This window comes from Phyllobates terribilis, unplaced genomic scaffold (genome assembly GCF_046119375.1).
Source record: "Phyllobates terribilis strain yellow unplaced genomic scaffold, ASM4611937v1 Scaffold_5672__1_contigs__length_50030, whole genome shotgun sequence".
Lineage (NCBI taxonomy): Eukaryota > Metazoa > Chordata > Amphibia > Anura > Dendrobatidae > Phyllobates > Phyllobates terribilis.
Window position 1 is genome coordinate 23,946 of NW_027368417.1, and position 19,896 is coordinate 43,841.

General features: G+C 37.7%; 1 pseudogene; it reads right to left on the minus strand.

The window, feature by feature from the left end:
- Window positions 1–12,859: 12,859 nt before the first annotated feature.
- Window positions 12,860–19,596, minus strand: LOC141250422 (uncharacterized; annotated as a pseudogene).
- Between the last annotated feature and the right edge of the window lie 300 nt (window positions 19,597–19,896).

Sequence of the window (19,896 nt, forward strand, 5' to 3'; positions counted from 1 at the left end):
TGTGAATTTCAAGATTTTCTATAAATTTATCCTTTATATTGTTCTTTTCATTCACACTTTTCTCATGCAAGAGTGAGTAGTGATGTATAATTCCTAGATCATCTTTATCTATGTGCACATTATTACTATCTGCATATTCAGAATTTAGCTCACTGGGGATTTTTCTCTCTAATGGCTTACTGTGGAACTCGCTACATCTGTATACAAATGTTTCAAAGGATTCAGACAGATGTAGTGACCGCGTACATCGAATTGCAACTGATAAAGTTCAAGTCGTGGAATATGAGCTCGACATGTTCTTTATTAGTTTCCACTGTCAGACTTCCTCGTTTCACATTTATATTCATGCCATCAGTTTTCATGAAAGACCTACCTAACATAATAGGTGAAATTTATACTGTTGTCAACTTATAAGACGTAGAAGTCTAAAGGAAACTTGAGTCTCTTCACCTTTACTAGCAGATGTTTGACTACAACTTTCGGGTGGACACAAGTTCCATCCGACAGGTGCACTTGCAGATCAGTGCTTTGTAATGGTGGTTGTCCCAGAGAATCATAAGTGTTCAAGGGTATAACATTGATGGATGCCCCCAAATCTAACATGGCTTTATTTATGAACTTATAACCAAGAGTACAAGTAATATAGTATGTACCTAGACCATCACACTTAGTAGGAATAGGCCTGTAACCGAGTCGAGCCGAGTCGAGTTTTGGCAAGGCTCGACTCGTTTAGCATAATACACTTAATGCTCGAACTCGATCGAGCTGCATAATTTGGACTCGAGCTCGACTCGACAAGTATATTTTACTACTCGAGCTCGACTCTCGAACTCGACTCGCGAGCTCGATCTATTTTTTAAAATTGTCTACCTGAAACTCAAAAACCCATGAGCTCGAAAAACTACCAAGCTCGAATTTTTCTCGGCTCGTGAGCTCGAAAAACTACCAAGCAAAATAATATCTAGGCTTCATATTACACAAGCAGCAGCAGTGTTTACAAGCCAAATTGTGGCAATGTCTACAAGCAACAACAACAACAGTGTTTACCAAGCAAAATAATATTATGGCAATGTTTACCAAGCAAAATAACAGCAGCAACAGTGTTTACAAGCAAAATAACAACAGTAGCAGTGTTTACCAAGCAATTGTGGCAATGTTACATGTAACTCAATTGATATTATCCTGCAAAAGGGAACTTCAAGTCCAACATTCCAGCTTTGTAATCACCAAAAATCTATCCAAGCCATAGACATTTAAGTTGAATACACCTATTAAAAATGAGAACATTTAGCATAATTCAATACCAAGTAACCCAACAAAGAAGTAGACAGTAGGCACAACAGGCGCAACCGCACAAGGAAGAAAGGAGAAAGGAGAGAGGAGAAAGAAAGAAAATAGTAATTCAACAAAAATAAAAGCGTAGATATCATCACCTTTGATATGAGTAGTTCTACAGTCTCTACTTCTTAACAAATAGTGGAATATCAATCTCCACAACTTCTTCTTCAATCTACTAAAACAAATAAATAAAACATGACTACAAAAAATTTACATACCAATATATATAATGATAAAGAAATAGGGAAATTCTTACTTACACTTCTTGGTCGTCCCTTGATTCCATGTAGACGCAGAATCCAATCCCCTCCACACATTTGCATCTCCACAGTGTCGGGGGCTAATGATGCACGATAAGGGTCAATGACTCTACTTCCGGCACTAAAAGTAGACTCTGATGCTACATTAGTTGATGCTGTTGCTAAGATATCACATGCCATTTTAAACAAAATCTTGTACTTTCCACTGTTCTCCTTCCACCAACCCAAAACATCAAAACTCAAATTGCTATTGACACATCTATGCACACCATCTTCCAGATATACTTGCAGCTTAGATTTTTCAGGTGGCTCGGTCTCAACAAACTTCACGTAACTATCAAATCTTGACCAACCAGTGGACTCCGGCACATCAGCACTCAAGGAGGATGGAAAATCAGTTTCATTTAGTGGGTTAGATTGGGTATTTATGCTCTTTTGTCTTACATTATACTCATCATAACGAGAAGACAACATGCTCTTAACTTTAAAGATACTATCTCTGGCTAAAGGCTCGGGATAAATGATGTTAAAAGAGAATTCAACTAGCATCATTTTGCACCTTGGATCTAAAATAGAAGCAATAGAAATAAGCATATTACATCCACCCCAATACTTGTCAAACTTCTGTTTCATCTTTTTAACCATGTCCTTCACAAAGTCATTAGTATCTTTCTCACCCTCATTTAGCACCTCTTTGATCCTCCAAATAACAGGAAGAAATCTATTTGATGTTGGATAACCTGCCAGAAATCATTTGGGTGGCCTCATAGAACACTTCAAGAATTTTAATCACTTGCTGTACCTTGACCCAATCTTCCTCACTAGGACAATCCTTATAACCAGAATCATGTTCGACATAAACTGAAAAGCATCCCTAAGCTTATAGGCAACAATTAACATCAGATATGTAGAGTTCCAACGGGTTGAACAGTCAAGAATCAGTTTTCTTTTACCAAGTTCCATTTCTTGCACAATACCCCAAAGTTATTAAGACGACTCTCTGAAGCATTCAAAAATCTGACACTATCCCTCACTTTTTGAATGATGATAGTAATCTTTGACAAGCCAACTTGCACAATTAAATTTAAAATATGTGCACAACACCTCACATGAAATAAAGCACCATCCAAAGGTAACTTCCTAGTGCTACTGCTCTTCGCAAATGTTTGTTTCATTATCTTAATAGCCAGCTCATTGCACGAAGCATTGTCAACAGAAACAGTGAACACCTTACTTTCTATGCCCCAATCCAACACACATTTGCGCAAAACATTAGCAATTTCAACACCTATAGTACACAAAACCACACATGTAATGGCATTAACAACTTAATTGTGCCAAGCCAACATTTAACTGATTAATAGAAACAAGTATGTGCATAAAATAAATGCCATGAATAAATTCATCTATAAAACAAATGAGAAGAAGAATTAAAGAAGAATAATATAAATAGATGTAAGAGTATACCTGAATGTGGAGGAGGGAACTTGACGACATTTAGCAGTCTCTTCTGTAGAACCCAATCAGAATCTATGAAGTGTCCAGTCAAGCAAATGTAAGATATATTTTGATGGTCAGACTTCCAAACATCAGTTGTCAAAGAAATTTTGTTGACGTCCTTCAACATGGATTTCATATTTTTCTTCTCACGCTCATAGACAGTAAAACAATCTTTCTTGGCAGTAGCTCGAGAATACTTTTCATACAATGGTTGATTAATGCCCATCATAAAATTGAATCCAACTTCCTCCACAAAACTGAAGGGCTTATCGTTCATAAGAATCCAATGCGCTATTGCTTCCCTCTGTCTCATATGATCATACTTTCCCGATGTCACCATTATTGGCAATTCAACTTCGCTTTTTTTCTGGCTTGAAATTAAGCATTTTCTGTTTCTGCCGAAGTATTATCTTTTTGATACAAGTTGTTGTGTGCCTTTTTATTGAGGATGTAGTTGCTGACTTATTAATTGTAAACTTCTTCTTGCAATGGTTGCACCGAGCTTCCTTAGTACCATTTGGCAAAATAACTTCTGTAAAATCTTCCCAGGCTGGCGATACTTTCTTTCTTTTGTTCTTCCTACCTGCAGCCTCTTCTTCAGTAGTAACTTTATCATCAGATTCTTTCTCACCGTCTTTCTTTTCAGCTTCGTCACCTTAGTTTGTAGTATCAAAGCCAACAATCATCACACCATCTTCTGAATTTTTTTCACTAAAACTGATATCATCCATAAACTCATCATCCATATTATCTTCAGCATCTTCAACGGTTGTGTCAATGGGATCATCTTGTCTATCTTCTTCCATCAACTACAATTATATTATACTACATCAGAAGAGCAGGATAATACAAATACAGTAACCATTTCAAAAGCAGTTGCAAACAGAGATTAAAATCAAATGCTTCATGTAGTTGGCGTGCTTCATGTAGTTGCAAACAGAGATTAAAATACAAATAGAGATTAAAATATAGAAGATGATGTGATGACAAAATACAGTAACCATTTCTGCAGTTGCAAACAGAGATTAAAATAAAAATACAGTAATCATTTCTGGGCTGGGCATTTGGTCGAACAGTTGGCGTGCTTCATGTAGTTTGTTTATTTTTTGAGTAAGAGTCTAATAGTCTATAGGAGAAATAGTTGTGATTGAAAGGATTTCTTAGTCTACAGGAGAAATAGTCTACAGGAGAAATATGGACTATGGATTCGATGGAGCTGAGAATGAGCTCAAGTAGAAATTCTTTCACTGAATATAATGAATGACTTTACTGTGCGCCACTAGTATGGAGTTCGAAAATATTGAAAACAATTGGCAATTTGGCATACCTTCTTCTTTTGTGTGAACAGATCAGAAACAGAAACGACAGTGGGAAGGCGCCGACGACCTGAGTGAAAAGACGGGATAGAGAGGAAGTAGGAGGCGGGGTCTAGGGCGACGGATGGCGGTTATCGGAAACAGAGAGGACAGTTGGCATGCTTCTTCTTCTTCTCCTGACGGCCTGAGTGAAAAGAACAGAGAGGAGGGGTCTAGGGCGACGGACGGCGGTGTAAATTTCTGCCCTTTTCTTATGCTGCTGCGTGCCGCCGGTCTTAGTTGAGGAGGAAGACAAATAGAAAGTTACGTAGGGTTTTATTTGGTATATATACTTTATATTATTTATATATTTATTTATACACATATATATCCGAGCCGCTCGTCGAGCATCCAAGCCGAGTTTTTCAATACTCGAGCTCGACTCGATAAATTAAACAAGCTCGAAAATCAGCTTGAACTCGAGCTCGAGAAATCGAGTTTTGAGCAGAGCATTTTTCCAGCCGAGCTCGAGCAGCTCGAAAAATGCTCGACTCGGTTACAGGCCTAAGTAGGAAGTTCTTCCTTTAACTGGGATGTCATTGATCTTCTTTCTCTAGCATCTCTCTCCTTCTCCATTCTCTCTACATATGGAGCTTTAGTTGGATCTTTCTTCATCTCGTTGAGTCTCTCCCTCCCTGATTCATCGCTCTCTATTCTATGGTATTTCTAATATGCATCCTCGAACGAATATGATTTACCTTCAGGCTGTCAGAAAAGGCGTTCTCTGAACCTTTAATGTGGGGCGTGACATTAATGGGCACATGTCATGGAATATCCAGCACAAGGCGCGTAATGAGCGGAGTATCAACTTCGTCAATTATCATCTGAGAGTTGGACGCAACTGTAAAGGCGCGGGTTGCGGTTTGGCCTCATATGATTCTACTTTAGGTTTAACATGTGTTGTGTTTGTTCCCCGAAGTCATTGATAAAGGTTTCTCTCTTTGTGGAACTCTTCAGAGTTGTACTTTTGATCAAAACATTGATGTTTCCTTTAGGATTCACCTCTGTATTCGAAAGAAGAAGTCCAAAATTTCTTGTCTCAATCTTTTCCATTGCTTGTGTCAGCTAACCGATTTTTGTCTCGATTTGCTTGAATTGCTTAGTTGTTGCATCGACATGAGTTCCCAACTTTGTAGCTAATGAAGGAGATCCCCTGTGTTGGGCCTTTTGTCTTGCTGGTAGCGCGGTCTAAGCTCTAACTGTCTCTACTGTTGAGAGTTCTCGTTGTTTCCATACCTTTGGCTTTGATTGTTCCATCTCGGTGGCTAATAATTGTTTGAGTAGGGATATACTCTGGGGCGAGGAGGACCAAAATTTCCTATTGTGTTTTACCTCTAGGTTCTCCGTTTGTAGTTGAGGGCACATGTTTGTAGGATGTAGAGGCTCGTTATAGAGTCCACATGCCTTCAGTTGATGTGGTATGTCTCTCAATGCTAATCTCTTCACCATCTCCTTTAGTTAATATATTCCATATATAGACTGAATTAGTTTACAACGAGTACCCCTCATGTTGGTGAAGAAGATCTCCCTACTGGTCTTGTTAGTTGTTCCTTCTGACATCTCATTGAATATGCACACTGCTTGCTCTGAAGTCTTGTCAAGGAAACCACCTTCGTAGGATGCATCGAATAGGATTCACACCGGGTCTAGGAGACCATGATAGAGACTATACATCAAGTCTCTTTGTTCCATCTGATGTTGTGAGCAGCCGACAACTAATATGTTGAATCGCTCTCTGTACTCGTAGAGTGACTCATCTTTCCCATTCTGGACTGTAGTAATCTCTTGTCTGAGATTGTTGGCTTTCTTTACTAGGAAGTATTTCTCTAGGAAAACTTTCTATATATCTGCCCAAGATCTTATAACGCTATTGGGAATGAAGTATTAGTACCACTGGTCTGTGTTATCCTTTAATGAGAAAGGAAACTCTTTCATCATGATTTGATCATCAGTGACTCCTCTGGGCTTCACACTAATGCAGATAGAATGGAATTAACCCAAATTCTTGATAGGATCTTTGCCGCTGAATCCATGAAACTTGGGAAACACATGGATTAGCCTGGGCTTCAGCTCAAATTTTTTACCTTCTGGAAGAGCTGGTAGGATGAATGTGGTCTGCTGAGGAGCAAGGTGTTGCTATGACCCCAGCATCTGTTGCGTCATGTGCTTATATGGCTTCAGCTACAACTTCTGTTGTGACTTCCTGGTCGACCATTAATAATATTTTTTCCTGTCTTGAGCCTTCTTTCAATTTCTTCACAGGACTCAAACAAAGGATTATCGTGAGATCTGATGGCGTGGGTCATAAGATAGACCTACACAAACTAAAACCTAAAATTGCTATATAGCAACTTCCTGGCAACAACGCTAAATTTGACACGGCCGTAAAGTCGTTAATCGTTGTCAAATGTATTCTTGATGAATACCCAATCCAGAAGTATCTGGTAAGCACACAGCCGATCTCATAGAGAAGCGTGATAGCAGGAAAAAGGATTAAATTTGTAATAAAAACGACAAGGATTTTGTATGATTGACCGAACGTAGTGATTTGCGGGTTTTAATTGTTATAAGAGAGTATTGTTCCATACCAACTAATCAATTTATACATTATTAAGGTTTTTGATCATTTTGTTCCTTGTCACCTATCAATATGAATTTCTTGTGTGGTTCTAATCTAAGACAAACAACCACGATTTACATTCGCAACTAGAACTATGTAAAACGTTTATAGTCAATAGAAAAGGCACAATTGAGATAAGATGCAAACCAGTCTAACAAATATCAATTGTGCATGTGATTCCTACTTTAACATGCTCGCAAACCAGTCTTAACATATTAAAGTTCTATTCTTATAATAGTATACAATGGAAAGCTAAAATAGGTTGTCAATCTAACTAAAGCACGCAAAACAATGATCTTTGTAAGTAAGAAAAGACAAATCAACACATTGGGAATCAATAGAGATAGAGAAACACTTACAAAAACAATAACTTTGTATAAACTTGAATAGTCAAGTGGAACAATGTCTAATGGACTTAGTTTCTCACCACTAAGAACAAATGCATAATATGTAATTCTCTAAACTGTCTAACTTGTAATTGTCTAAACTCTAATTCATAAAGAGAAAGGCTCTTATATAGGAGACTAACTTAGCCTAATTCTACCAGTTAACAAAATAATAAAATATAAATCTAAGAAAATCTAATCTTATCTAACTAACAAACTATAAATACAATAACGTAAAATTTTATATTTGCAGGTGAAATAAGAGATAACTGCAAAATCTTCAATCTTCCGGTGGGCGCGGGGTTCTGCAGATAAGGGGTGAGTCGTGGCGGTTATGAAGTCTTACAAATCTTCCTATCTTTTGTAACTGCATAACCACTCAAAGAAAACAAGATAATCCTTCACTGGCTCCTGGGGGCGGTACGCGACAATAATGGACGCGGGTCGTGGCCTGTGCGTTGTCAACTTTCCTGTTCTGGTAGCTACAAATCCGACTGCTAAATATGAAACTCCTCCAATTTGTAGCTCCTTTGATAGATACTCTTCTAATACTCTCAAATGAACTTTTTTAGTAAAATGATTTTTTTTAGATGATTAGGTTTTACGCAAAACTTTGAGCTTCGTTTTGTAGTTTAATTGAAAATTTTAGTTAGTATTTGTCAATTTTAAGTTTTTTGTGCATGGAATTATTGACTATGAAATTTTGGTAGTCTTTTTGAGACTCGTTCTTGTGTGTTGAAGTGTTATTGTTGATGCTTTTACCCATTTGAGCACATCGTACATGAATTATCTCTTTTGTTCAACTTTTGTTATTAGAATGGCGTTTTTGCACGGAACCACCCCTTTATATGGCCGAATTTGCATGGAACCACCCCTTATATCGATAATTGTTCCAAACCACGCAAGTTTCACCAAATTCTTACCAGGAGCCACCCTTAAACGATTTTTGTTAAAATTAACGTTAAAAATGGTAAAATGACTAATATATCCTTATTAATTTTCAAATATTACAATTTAATTTACACAAATACCCTTTTTAACTAAGACACACCCTTATAGAATCACAACATGTGCAAATTCAAAGAGAAGAAAGGAAGAAATCACAAAGTTAACTAAGCAAGTTCAGTAGAAAACTAATTACATTATAACGCAAGAAATTTAGGAAGGGAGATCTTGCTAACTCAGTTTGTGAGGATTTGTAGCTGCAAGTGATGAGTGATTTCTGGTAAAACAAGAACTGGAGCAAGTTAAATTATTGCATAGGAGAGAGGAAAGAGAATATGAAATGAAACCCACCTTCAAAATACCAGACTCTTTGAATGGTGTTCAATGGCAATTTCTTCGCCTCCTTCAACAGTTGCTCGTCCTCCTTCAATGGTGTTGATTGAAAGGGGTTGAATGGTGTTGAATTGAAAGGGGTTTGTGAAGATCGGCGGAAAGGGGTTGAATTGAAAGAAACAGAAGCTGTTCAATGGTGTTCTTCTCCCTCTGTTCTTCTTCGTTGTTCTTCCCATGGCAATTTCTTCGCCTCCCTTCAACAACTTCTCGTCCTCTGAAGAACCGAGTCGGATTCCTCCGCCACAAATCATGCCCACAAAATATCCGCAACAAATGTCGAATCGAAGGAGAAGAATGGCGAAGTAGGGAGAAGAAGAAGAACGAAGGATAAGAACGGAAATCGGAAGTACCCTAATTCGAAGGAGAAGAATGGAGAAGTAGGGAGAAGAAGAAACTCGACCTCGAATTTGTTCTTCAATGGAAAAATCGAATTTGTTCTTAAATGGAGAAATCGAATTTGTTCTTCTTCTCCTTTCTTCAATTCCGAAGCTCGACATTGTTCTTCAATGGCGAACCAGACACTAATTTGCTCTTTTCTCCCTCTGGTCGCCGAATTTGTGGTTCAGGCGAATTCGAGTTTTGCGGAAGAAATTCGAGCTTCGGAATGGAGGAAATTCAGGCGAATTTGTGGTTCAGGTGAATTCGAGCTTTGGGATGGAGGAAATTCAAGGTCGAGCAATGGAAAACCAGACACCAATTTATTCTTTAGAATGGAGCAATGTCGAGCTTTGTTTAGGAGGAAATTTCGGAACAGGAGGAGAAGAACGAAGAACGAGCACTCAGGTTGAACAAGGAGAAGAACGAAGGCCCTAAATTTTTTTCTTCTCTTTTTTAAAACTTTGATTTTTAGTGTAATATTGGAATTTTATCAGGGGTATAACTGTATTTTCGTTAATTTGGATGGAAAATCTAACATAATAGGGGAAGGGGTGGCTTCTGGTAAGAAAAGAGTGAAATTTGGGTGGTTCGGAATAATTATCGATATAGGGGGTGGTTCCATGCAAATTAGGTCATATAAAGGGTGGTTCGGTGCAAAAACGCCTATTAGAAAATGTAAGGTTCATTGCTGTTGTGGTAGTTTATGAGAATATTTGTAGTTAATATGATTTATGGACTTTAGTGCAATATTTTTTTCCAAAAAGTGCATGGATTATTTGTATGTGTGTAAAGGTTTTGAATATTCATGCAAGAGTTTGGAACAAATGTGCAAAGATATATGATCATTGGTTCAATGTTTTCTTAAAAAAAGTGATTAATTCTTATAATTCGTGCAAGGTTCTATTATATGTACAAGAATTCAGTGCAATTTTTCAGTTTTGTTGAAAAAAATACATGAATTTATTTTCATTTGTGCATGATTCTGAACATTTAATAGAATATGTAACATTTAATAGAATACGTAAGATTTATTTCCATTTATATATTGTTTTTCAAAAAAGGCACATAGATTCTTTTCATTTATTCATGTTTTTATAAGCTTGCAGTGTTTTTCAGAGCTTGTTCAAAGATTTAATATAAAATGCAATATATCACGAAATTAGTGTAGTAGTTTTATATGATTCATAGAATATATTTTAGACTATTTTTCCCAAGTAATCCATCAAGCCTCCTAATACTAGTATTTTAATCCCTTTTCTATTAGATCTTCTACAATGATGATATTCCAAGTATTATAGGTCATTTAAAAAAATGTTTAAATAATTTTTTAGTGGTTCAGAATCATCATTATTCTTGAATATTAATGTGTGATTCTCTCTCTTACACATTATCTCAATTACTTTTAATTTAAATAATATTAAAGAAGTAGAATATTTTTTAATTGATGACATATAATAATATAAAAAATAAAAAAACAAAAATTATAATATTTTAATTGGGTTTCATCATTATAGGATAATAATATTATAATACGAAGTGTAAGAGTGAGAAAGAATAGAAAAATAGTTATGATCACCAATGAATTTCCACATTAAACCGGTGACAACTTTTTGATGATGTTTTTTCATGACAAATTTTTTGATGATTTTTTTAATGGTATTCATATGACAGTTTTTATGACACTTTTTTGATGACGTTTTATTGATGACATTGTTATGAGTAGACCTGGTAAATGGGTTTATCTTGTCGTTGTTTAAATTAAGATGGTTAGGGTTCAAATTGGGTTTTGATTGAACGGGTTGATAAATTTTCGGGATGATCGAGTACGTGTTATGTCGGGTTTTGGGTCGGATTGGATTGATCCAGCGGGTCAAGAATGTTGCTTTTAATGATTTTGTAGGAATAAAATAAAACTTCAATAATAAAATAATAATAATATAATATATTTTTATAAAAATAATTATATTATATTGTTTACCTTAGTATGTGTAATTATTTTTGGGTTCAGGTTGGGTCGGGTTTGACCCACTGATTCTTTGATCGATCTGGTCTTTACAAGGATCGATGGAGTTAAGTATCTTTCTGGGTCGGGTCTTCACCAATCGGGTTCAGATTGATCCAGCGGGTCAGGTTGAGTTCTATCATGTCTAGTTAGTAGACTTTTTTATGACAAATTTGATTACTTTTTTTGTGATAACATTTTTTGATGTAATTTTTTTAGCCTGGTAACACTTTTTACATGTCATCAAGTAAGAGAAAAGTGGTATAGCTAGCTAGAAAAAAATATATTACCATACTTGAATAATGTGTTACAGAACTTGAAAAATGTCATCAAACTTGAAAAAAAAACATCAAGTTTGTCTTTAAATCTAATGATGGTTTTTAACGTATAATCAAGCTTGAAGTCAGTTTTTACTTATTTCAAGTTCGATGTCTGTTTTTACGTGTCATCAAGCTTGTAAAAAATTTCATCAAACATACAAAAAAAATGATCGAACTTATCCTTTTTCGAAAAGGATAAAAGACTAACTAATAGAAACACACATTTTTTACGTGTTTAGTGTATTGTAATTTATATCATAAGGTTTCCGTACCACGACTATCATTGGCGACGTTAGAGAGAAAATTTTAAACAAAAAACAAAATTATGATTGTAAATCGTAAAAAGAGCATGCACTTTACTTGTTGAAGTTGAGTTAGGGCTTGCGATTATTGAATCGGTGAAAAAACTTGATTGTTTCCTTAAATTTTTGAAAGAGTATCCGAGGGTTTTGATGTTCTCTTTCTCGTCCTTGCATAATAAGTGATGTGAAGTTTTAACAAGATGGATTATTTATTATTTTATTTGTAGTGACTTGTGGATGAGAGTAAAAGCGATGATGAAATTGTAAGTGAGATAAACCCCAACTGATAAATTAAGAAAGAGCATTAACATGTGCATCACGGTTTTTCTGACCCACACACCGTTTTCAACGCTCATTTAAGACGCGTGTTCACTTTTTTAAATATTTCTGTATGTAAATGTGTTGACTTTTTATAAATATCATTAACATGGTTCTCTCTAAAAGTTAACACGCATCTTAAATACATGTAGAAATATTTATAAAAGTCAAAACGCGTGTAAAAAATGATGTAGTACGTGTGGACTACCCTATTAAGAAATAAGGAACCATTTTCATGTTTTCTAGTTTTTTTTGATAAAATATCAACACTAGGAATCCTTGTACCCAGAAGGCAATCCCGGATTATCACTATAGATAATGCTAACAAAACTCTGAAGGAAACTAGGGAGAGAAGACTGAACAAGACTCAGCCAGTCTCGCATAGAGATGGGCCGGTTCCGGAACCGTCGGTTCCCGGTTCCTGGAAATCAGGAACCGGAACCGGAACCGGCTACACCTAGGAACCCTAGGTTTGCAAGTTCCAGAACCGTCGGTTCCTTTCCGGTTCTGGCGGTTCCGGGAACCCCCGGTTCCGAACCTTGACTTTTCTATTAAAAAAACATTATTTATTTATTTTTAATTAATTACGTGTGGAACCGGCAGTTCGGAACCGGAACCGCCGGTTCCAGGACCGGAAAACCCCGGTTCCGGTTCCAAAAGTTCCATCTATAGTCTCACAAAGTCCTGATATATGCATCAGGTAGATGAGATACATCTATATATTGATTTATCTCTCTCAGATCTAGATTATCTGATTTTTTTCACTAGCTAGTAGATCGGCCGCTTTATTGCTTTCACGGAAGCAATGCATGATTTTAAACTCTTCAAACTTCTTGCATTCTTCTTTGGTATCTTTCACTATGGACTGAATATTCCACGACACTTTCCAAACTCCTTTTATCGCATTGATAAGAAGAAGGTTGTCCCCTTCGAAGATGACCTTGTTAAATCTATTGTTTCCGGTTGAGATAATTGCATCCAGTGCTACGTAAGCTTTTGCCTGTAGAACAGATTGACTTGTAACTTTTTTGTTTGTTATGTTAATTTTACCATTGTGATCTCACCAATAAAATTTCCAGTATTTTAGAATTTAAATTGTTTCCCTAGTTTTGTTTGAATTTTATTTATAATGTAAGTCGTAGTCGAGCATTGAAAAAAGAAATGGTATGTTGTTTCATTTTGGGCGTTACATGGAGTACAATAGTTAGGTACCCTATTGAAATATCTATTTAATCACTCTATAATAGGGAGATAGTCTGTTAATTCTTTCCATAGAAAATTTTTAATTTGTGGCGGAACATTTAGATTCCATAATTTATTGAAAATGTTGGAATTTAAGTGACTAAGATTGTCTCGACAAAAATGGAGGGCCGATTTAGTGGTGAATTGTCCAAAAGCGGATGATTTTCAAATAATTTTATCTTTCAGATTCTTCATTGGAATATATATGGTAATGATTTTGTTTACCACATTGATAGGAAAAAATGGCTAATTTAGAGAAGCATTCTATTTTTTGTCAATCATGATAAATTCAGCAACTTTCATGTTTATGTTATGTATATCCAGATTAAAATAGGTTTTTAATTTAATGTTGTCAATCCAATTATCTGTCTAGAAGTTAATATTGTTCTCATTTCCCACCCAAAATCCAAAAAACTCCTTTTTAAAAAAACAAACCCTTAGATGAAGTAGTGTAGAAAATTGCCATGATTGTTTATTCTTTTATTTTTAACTTAAAATCTTATCATTTTGGGGGTATTTTTCATAATAAATTGAAATCATATACTATTTCTATCTGCCAGGAGTTTCTAGAGTAATTTCATTTGAAGTGCAATATTACTAGTTTCTCCTTTATGAAGACCCATTCCCCTATTATATTTTGGTTTACAGATTTCATCCCATGCAATTTGATGCAGCCTCACCTAGGCTAAAACCGATCTAGACCTCCATAGAAACACACACAAACAATAAACACAAGCTTCAGCAGAATTCTGATTTGCAACAGAAATGAAAGGATGCAAATAACCCGGAAATGGAAAGGGAAATAGACAGGATAGAAGATGATTAAAACCAAGTGCAATCAACAACAAGACCAAAGGCTTTGATGGCCTAGAACCGAGCTGTAATGCTGCACAAAACCCCAATCCTACAACCCTACACAACCTTCACGTGGAGGAGGCACAAGGAGGAGCTCTATGAGTTTGCAAACACCAAGTCTAATAAGCTTGACATAGACAAATCATCTAGAGTAAATACAAGCAATCCGCTTATCACACACATGAGTTCAAAAGCTCTCTTTTGCAAGGGAGAAACAACAAGTGTTAATCAATTCTGAACTACTCAAAATAGAACACCAAGGGGTCCTTAAATAGGTTGACTAGAGCCGGCCCTTGGTCTTCCAAAACACACATAATAATGTCTTAAAAACCAGAAGCCACACGGCTTAAAACTCAACATAAAATACAATTGTTTCAAGTGCTAAAATGGGAAAGATAGTAAGGTCTTCAAGCCAACTCTTTGGACTCAAAGGTGAGTAGAGTCCTAGCTTTGCCACATGTATCCTCAACTCTCATAGATGTACCTTGAAGGCTGAATTGAGTGATGAATGTGGTCAAGTCCTCTTGTAGTTGCTTGGCTCTTGACCTTGTGATAGGACTTTCAATGGTAGGTGCTTCCTTTGGTGGATCTTCAAGGGATGGTCCTCCATCATCCTCCCCTCCTTGGAAAGGATTCGACCACGAATCTGTAGACTTTCCCTCATGCTCTTCAAAACGTGTAAGGTCCGCCACATTGAAGGTAGCACTAACACCATAGTCACCCGGTAGGTTTACAACATAGGCACTGTCACCTACTTTCCTTAGGATCTTGAAGGGTCCATCACCCCTTGGGGCCAGTTTAGAGGCTCTCTTTGTAGGGAACCTCTCCTTGCGCAAGTGAACCCATACTAGGTCTCCCGGTTTGAAGATCACCCTTCTCCTTCCTTTGTTGTTCCTTGCAACCACATCATGCCCTAGTTGCTCCAACCTCAGCTTGGTCCTCTCATGTAACTCCTTAATGAACTCCACCTGTCTATTGGCATCAAAATCTACTCGCTCCTTCATAGGAAACGGCACAAGATCTAGTGGGGTTAAAGGGTTAAGACCATAGACACATTCAAAAGGACTTAGAGTAGTGGAAGAGTGTTTTGCCCTATTATATGCAAATTCAGCGTGTGGCAATACATCTTCCCATGACTTTAAGTTCTTTTTAATGATTGTCCTTAGTAGGGTACCAAGTGTTCTATTGGTGACCTCAGTTTGGCCGTCGGTTTGAGGATGACTTGAAGTAGAAAACAAGAGTTTTGTACCAAGTTGTCCCCAAAGAGAACGCCAAAAGTGACTCAAAAACTTAGTATCCCTATCACTTACAATTGTTCTTGGGATCCCATGTAGTCTCACCACTTCTCTAAAGAAAAGAGTAGACACATGCGAAGCATCATCAGTTTTGTGACAAGGAATAAAGTGAGCCATCTTAGAAAACCTATCTACAACCACAAAAATTGAATCTCGGCCCTTCCTAGTCCTAGGCAGTCCTACAATGAAGTCCATGCTTATATCTAGCCAAGGACAGGAGGGTGTAGGTAGTGGTGTGTAGAGTCCATGGGGTTTCACTTTAGACTTAGCTTTCAAACACTCTAAACACCTTTTAAGTACATGCTCAACATCTTTTAACATATGAGGCCAGTAGAAGTGTTCTTTAAGCATAGCATAAGTTTTGTCACGGCCAAAATGCCCCATAAGACCTCCCTTGTGTGATTCCTCAACAAGCAAAAGTCTTAATGAGCACTTAGGTATGCAAACCTTACTTGCCCTAAAAAGGAATCCATCAAACAAGTAGAAACACTTATCATAGGAACCTTTGTCTAGGCAATGTCTATAGATATCCCCAAAATCAGAATCACAAGCATAAAGTTCCTTAATGTAAGAGAACCCTAGCACCTTAGAATCAAGTTGAACAATCAAAGCATGTCTCCTAGAGAGGGCGTCGGCCACTATGTTATCTTTTCCCTTTTTATACTTGATTATGTAAGGGAATGTTTCTATAAATTCCATCCAACGACCATGACGCCTATCTAACTTATCTTGTCCTCTTAGGTGCTTTAATGACTTATGATCCGTGTGTAGTACAAATTCACTTGGCCAAAGATAATGTTGCCAAGTTTTCAAGACCCTAAAAAGTGCATACAACTCTCTATCATAGGTAGAATAGTTAAGACACGCACCTTTGAGCTTTTCACTAAAGAAAGCTATGGGTCTACCTTCTTGCATCAATACTCCACCAATTCCAATACCTGAGGCGTCACATTCTACTTCAAAAGGTTTTGCAAAGTTTGGTAGAACTAGGAGAGGTGCATTGGTCAATTTGAGCTTGAGTTCTTCAAATGCAGCCTCTTGTGTCTTGCCCCATACGAATGGTGTGTTCTTCTTGGTAAGCTCTGTGAGTGGTGAAGCTATGGTGGAGAAGTCCTTCACAAACCGCCTATAGAAGCCGGCTAGACCTTGAAAACTCCGGACTTGTCCAACATTGGTAGGTGTAGGCCACTCCTTGATTGCCTTGACCTTCTCTTGATCAACTTCTAAACCTCTTGAACTGACCACAAACCCTAGAAAGATCACTTCATTAGTGCAAAAATCACATTTTTTTCATATTAGCATAGAGATGATCAAGTCTAAGTGTGGATAACACTTCCCTGAGGTGTTGTTCATGCTCTTGTATGGATTTGCTATAGATAAGGCTGTCATCAAAATATACCACTACAAACTTCCCTATATAGCTCCTTAGGACATAGTTCATCAACCTCATGAATGTAGAAGGGGCATTGGTAAGACCGAATGCATGACAAGCCACTCATAAAGCCCAAACTTGGTCTTGAAGGCTTTTTTCCACTCATCTCCCTCCTTCATTCGGATTTGGTGATAGCCACTTCTAAAATCTATCTTAGAAAACAATGTAGCACCATGCAATTCATCAAGCATATCATCAAGTCTAAGGATAGGATGGCGATACTTGACTGTAATGTTGTTTATGGCACGACAATCTACACACATTCTCCATGAATTGTCCTTCTTTGGCACTAATAGGACCGGTACAGCACATGGTGACTTACTTACCCTTATGTAGCCCTTGTTGAGGAGCTCTTGTACTTGATCTTCCACCTCTTTGCTCTCTTGAGGGTTCATCTTATAGGCCGGTCTGTTTGGCAATGAAGCTCCCGGGATAAGATCTATTTGGTGCTCAATTCCTCTAAATGGTGGTAGACCTAAGGGTAGCTCTTCCGGAAACATGTCCTTGAACTCTTCAAGTAGTTTCTGGATGGTTGGGGGCAGATTAGTGAGATTGCCTTCGGCACTAGCAAGAGTGTGCTTCTTTGGCTTGATCATGGCCATAACTCTAGTGTCAATAGGTAGACACATCTCCTCCATCTCAGCCTTGGACGACAGTAGCATGTTGCCATCGCTCTTCTCCTCTTCTTTCACCTTCTCTTTGGCCTTAGTCTTCTCAAACTCTTGAGCAACCTGTAATGGAGTCATAGGGCACAAGGTAATAGATCTCCCATGATACTTAAACATATGCTTGTTAGTATAGCCATCATGAGTAACTTTCCTATCAAATTGCCATGGCCTTCCTAACAATAGATGACAAGCATTCATAGGGACTACATCACATAACATAGTGTCTTGGTAAGAGCCTATCTTAAAAGCTACATTAACTTGTTTGGTTACTTTCAATTCACCACATTCATTCATCCATCTCAGCTTATAATGCCTTTTGTGTGAAGTAGTAGGGAGTTGTAACTTAGACACTAAAGTAGTACTAGCTATGTTGGTACAACTTCCCCCATCTATGATCATATTGCACACCTTTCCTTTAACAAGACACCTAGTATGAAATAGATTATCTCTTTGACTAGTTTCTTCCATAGTTGCTAACACATGCAAAGCTCTCTTGCAAATAAGGCTATCTCCATGTTCATACTCTAATTCCTCACTTTGCTCTAAATCATTATCATGCTGATTTTCAGATTCAATGCAAGGTTCATATTCATTATCACTACAAGAATCATAATGTCCTAGGTGATCTACGATCATAGTTCTCCTATTAGGACAATCTTTCATCATATGACCTTTGCCTTTGCACTTAAAACATTCAACTTGACTAGACTTATTAGGAAAAGTAGAGTTAGAGGCATTCCCTTTTGGTCCTTGACTTGTGAATGGTGGCCGGCTGGTTTGGCCTGAGTTGTAGCTTGAGTTCATCTCCTTCTTAGGGCCAGGTTGGTCCTTGTTACCTTGCTCTCGGTTGTAAGGAGTGCTCTTGGGCGTTGGCTTCCAATGTGAATTGTTAGCTTGTCCACGGCCTGTAGTGTAGCTGCTCTTGTTCTTAAGCCTCTTCTCTATCTTGATTGCATTGTGAAGTAGCTCCACGGCTGTCCTACATGGATACATATCTACTTCATAGGAAATGTTAGAGTTAAGGATTCTTAAGTACCTTGCAATGGTGGAGTCTTCATCTTCTCTCACTCCAGCCTTGAGCATAGCATGTTGCATGGCATTGTAGCTTCTTCTACACTCATACTCCCTTGTTTAAGGCTCTCCAATCTCTGCCTAAGTTCTCTCGTGTAGTAGGGAGGTACAAATCTGTTTCTGAGCAAGACTTTCATTTGCTCCCAAGTTCTGACCGGTGGATCAAGATTCCTCACCCTTTCCTTGACCAAGCTATCCCACCAAGCTAAGGCAAAGCCCTTGAATTCTAGGGTAGCTAGTTGTACCTTTCTTTGCTCGGGGAAATTGTGGCATGTCCAGATTTGTTCCACCTTGGTCTCCCATTCCATATATAGATCAGCGTCACTTGTGCCTTCAAAGGTTGGGATCTTCACTTTGACTCTTCCTAGACCATCTTGCTCCGGTTCTCTTCTCCTAGCTTGGAATCCTCTTGGGCGTGCTCTTCTCCAGTCCTCATACTCATCATTGAAGTCATCTTCATCCTGAAATTCATCAACAAATTCATGGTTTCTATAGGGGTTAGGAGATCTCGGAGTAGAATGTTCTTCCCTTGGACGCCAAGGAATGTGTATAGCTGGAGGGTCATAGGGTTTCTCCTATCTTGTGGCCCTAGATTTGGAGGGTTAGGTACGTTTCCTCTAGGTAAATTCTCAGCCCTAGGCATGGCTTCTCTCCTAACGTCTACATATTGTTCTTCTTGTGTAGGGAGAGGCACTCGGACATCTTGAGTTGAGGGCTGTCCAGATTCTATGTGGGTACCTAAAGGAATAGGTCTATGGGCTGATTGTCTCTTAAGGGTGTTCATATCAGCCGTGAGGGAGTTGACACTATCCATGAGGCTCTTGAGGATACTATATACCTCCGGTTGTAGGGGTGTCGGACTCCTATCATTGGATCGATCATTACCTTCCTCTTCGTGATTCCTAGGATTAGACATGGTCAAAACAAACAAACACTGAAATAGGTGATGTTAGATTGATAATAACAACTCTCAATTGTTTCCCAAACCGAGTGTTTGATCACACAACTCTCGTGTTGCTTGTATTCCTCTAACTTGATGTTGATTTGTCAAGATCAAACCCTTCAATATGGTGCCTATTCACTCAAAGAGTCCAATTCAGTTTTGAAACGAAGAAAAGGAATCACTCCTCTCAGATTGCTAGAATGAGGCAGCAACCTAGTGTTTAAGCACAAATTTAAGCCTTAGAATAGGTGATTACCTTCAAGTCGAGCCTGG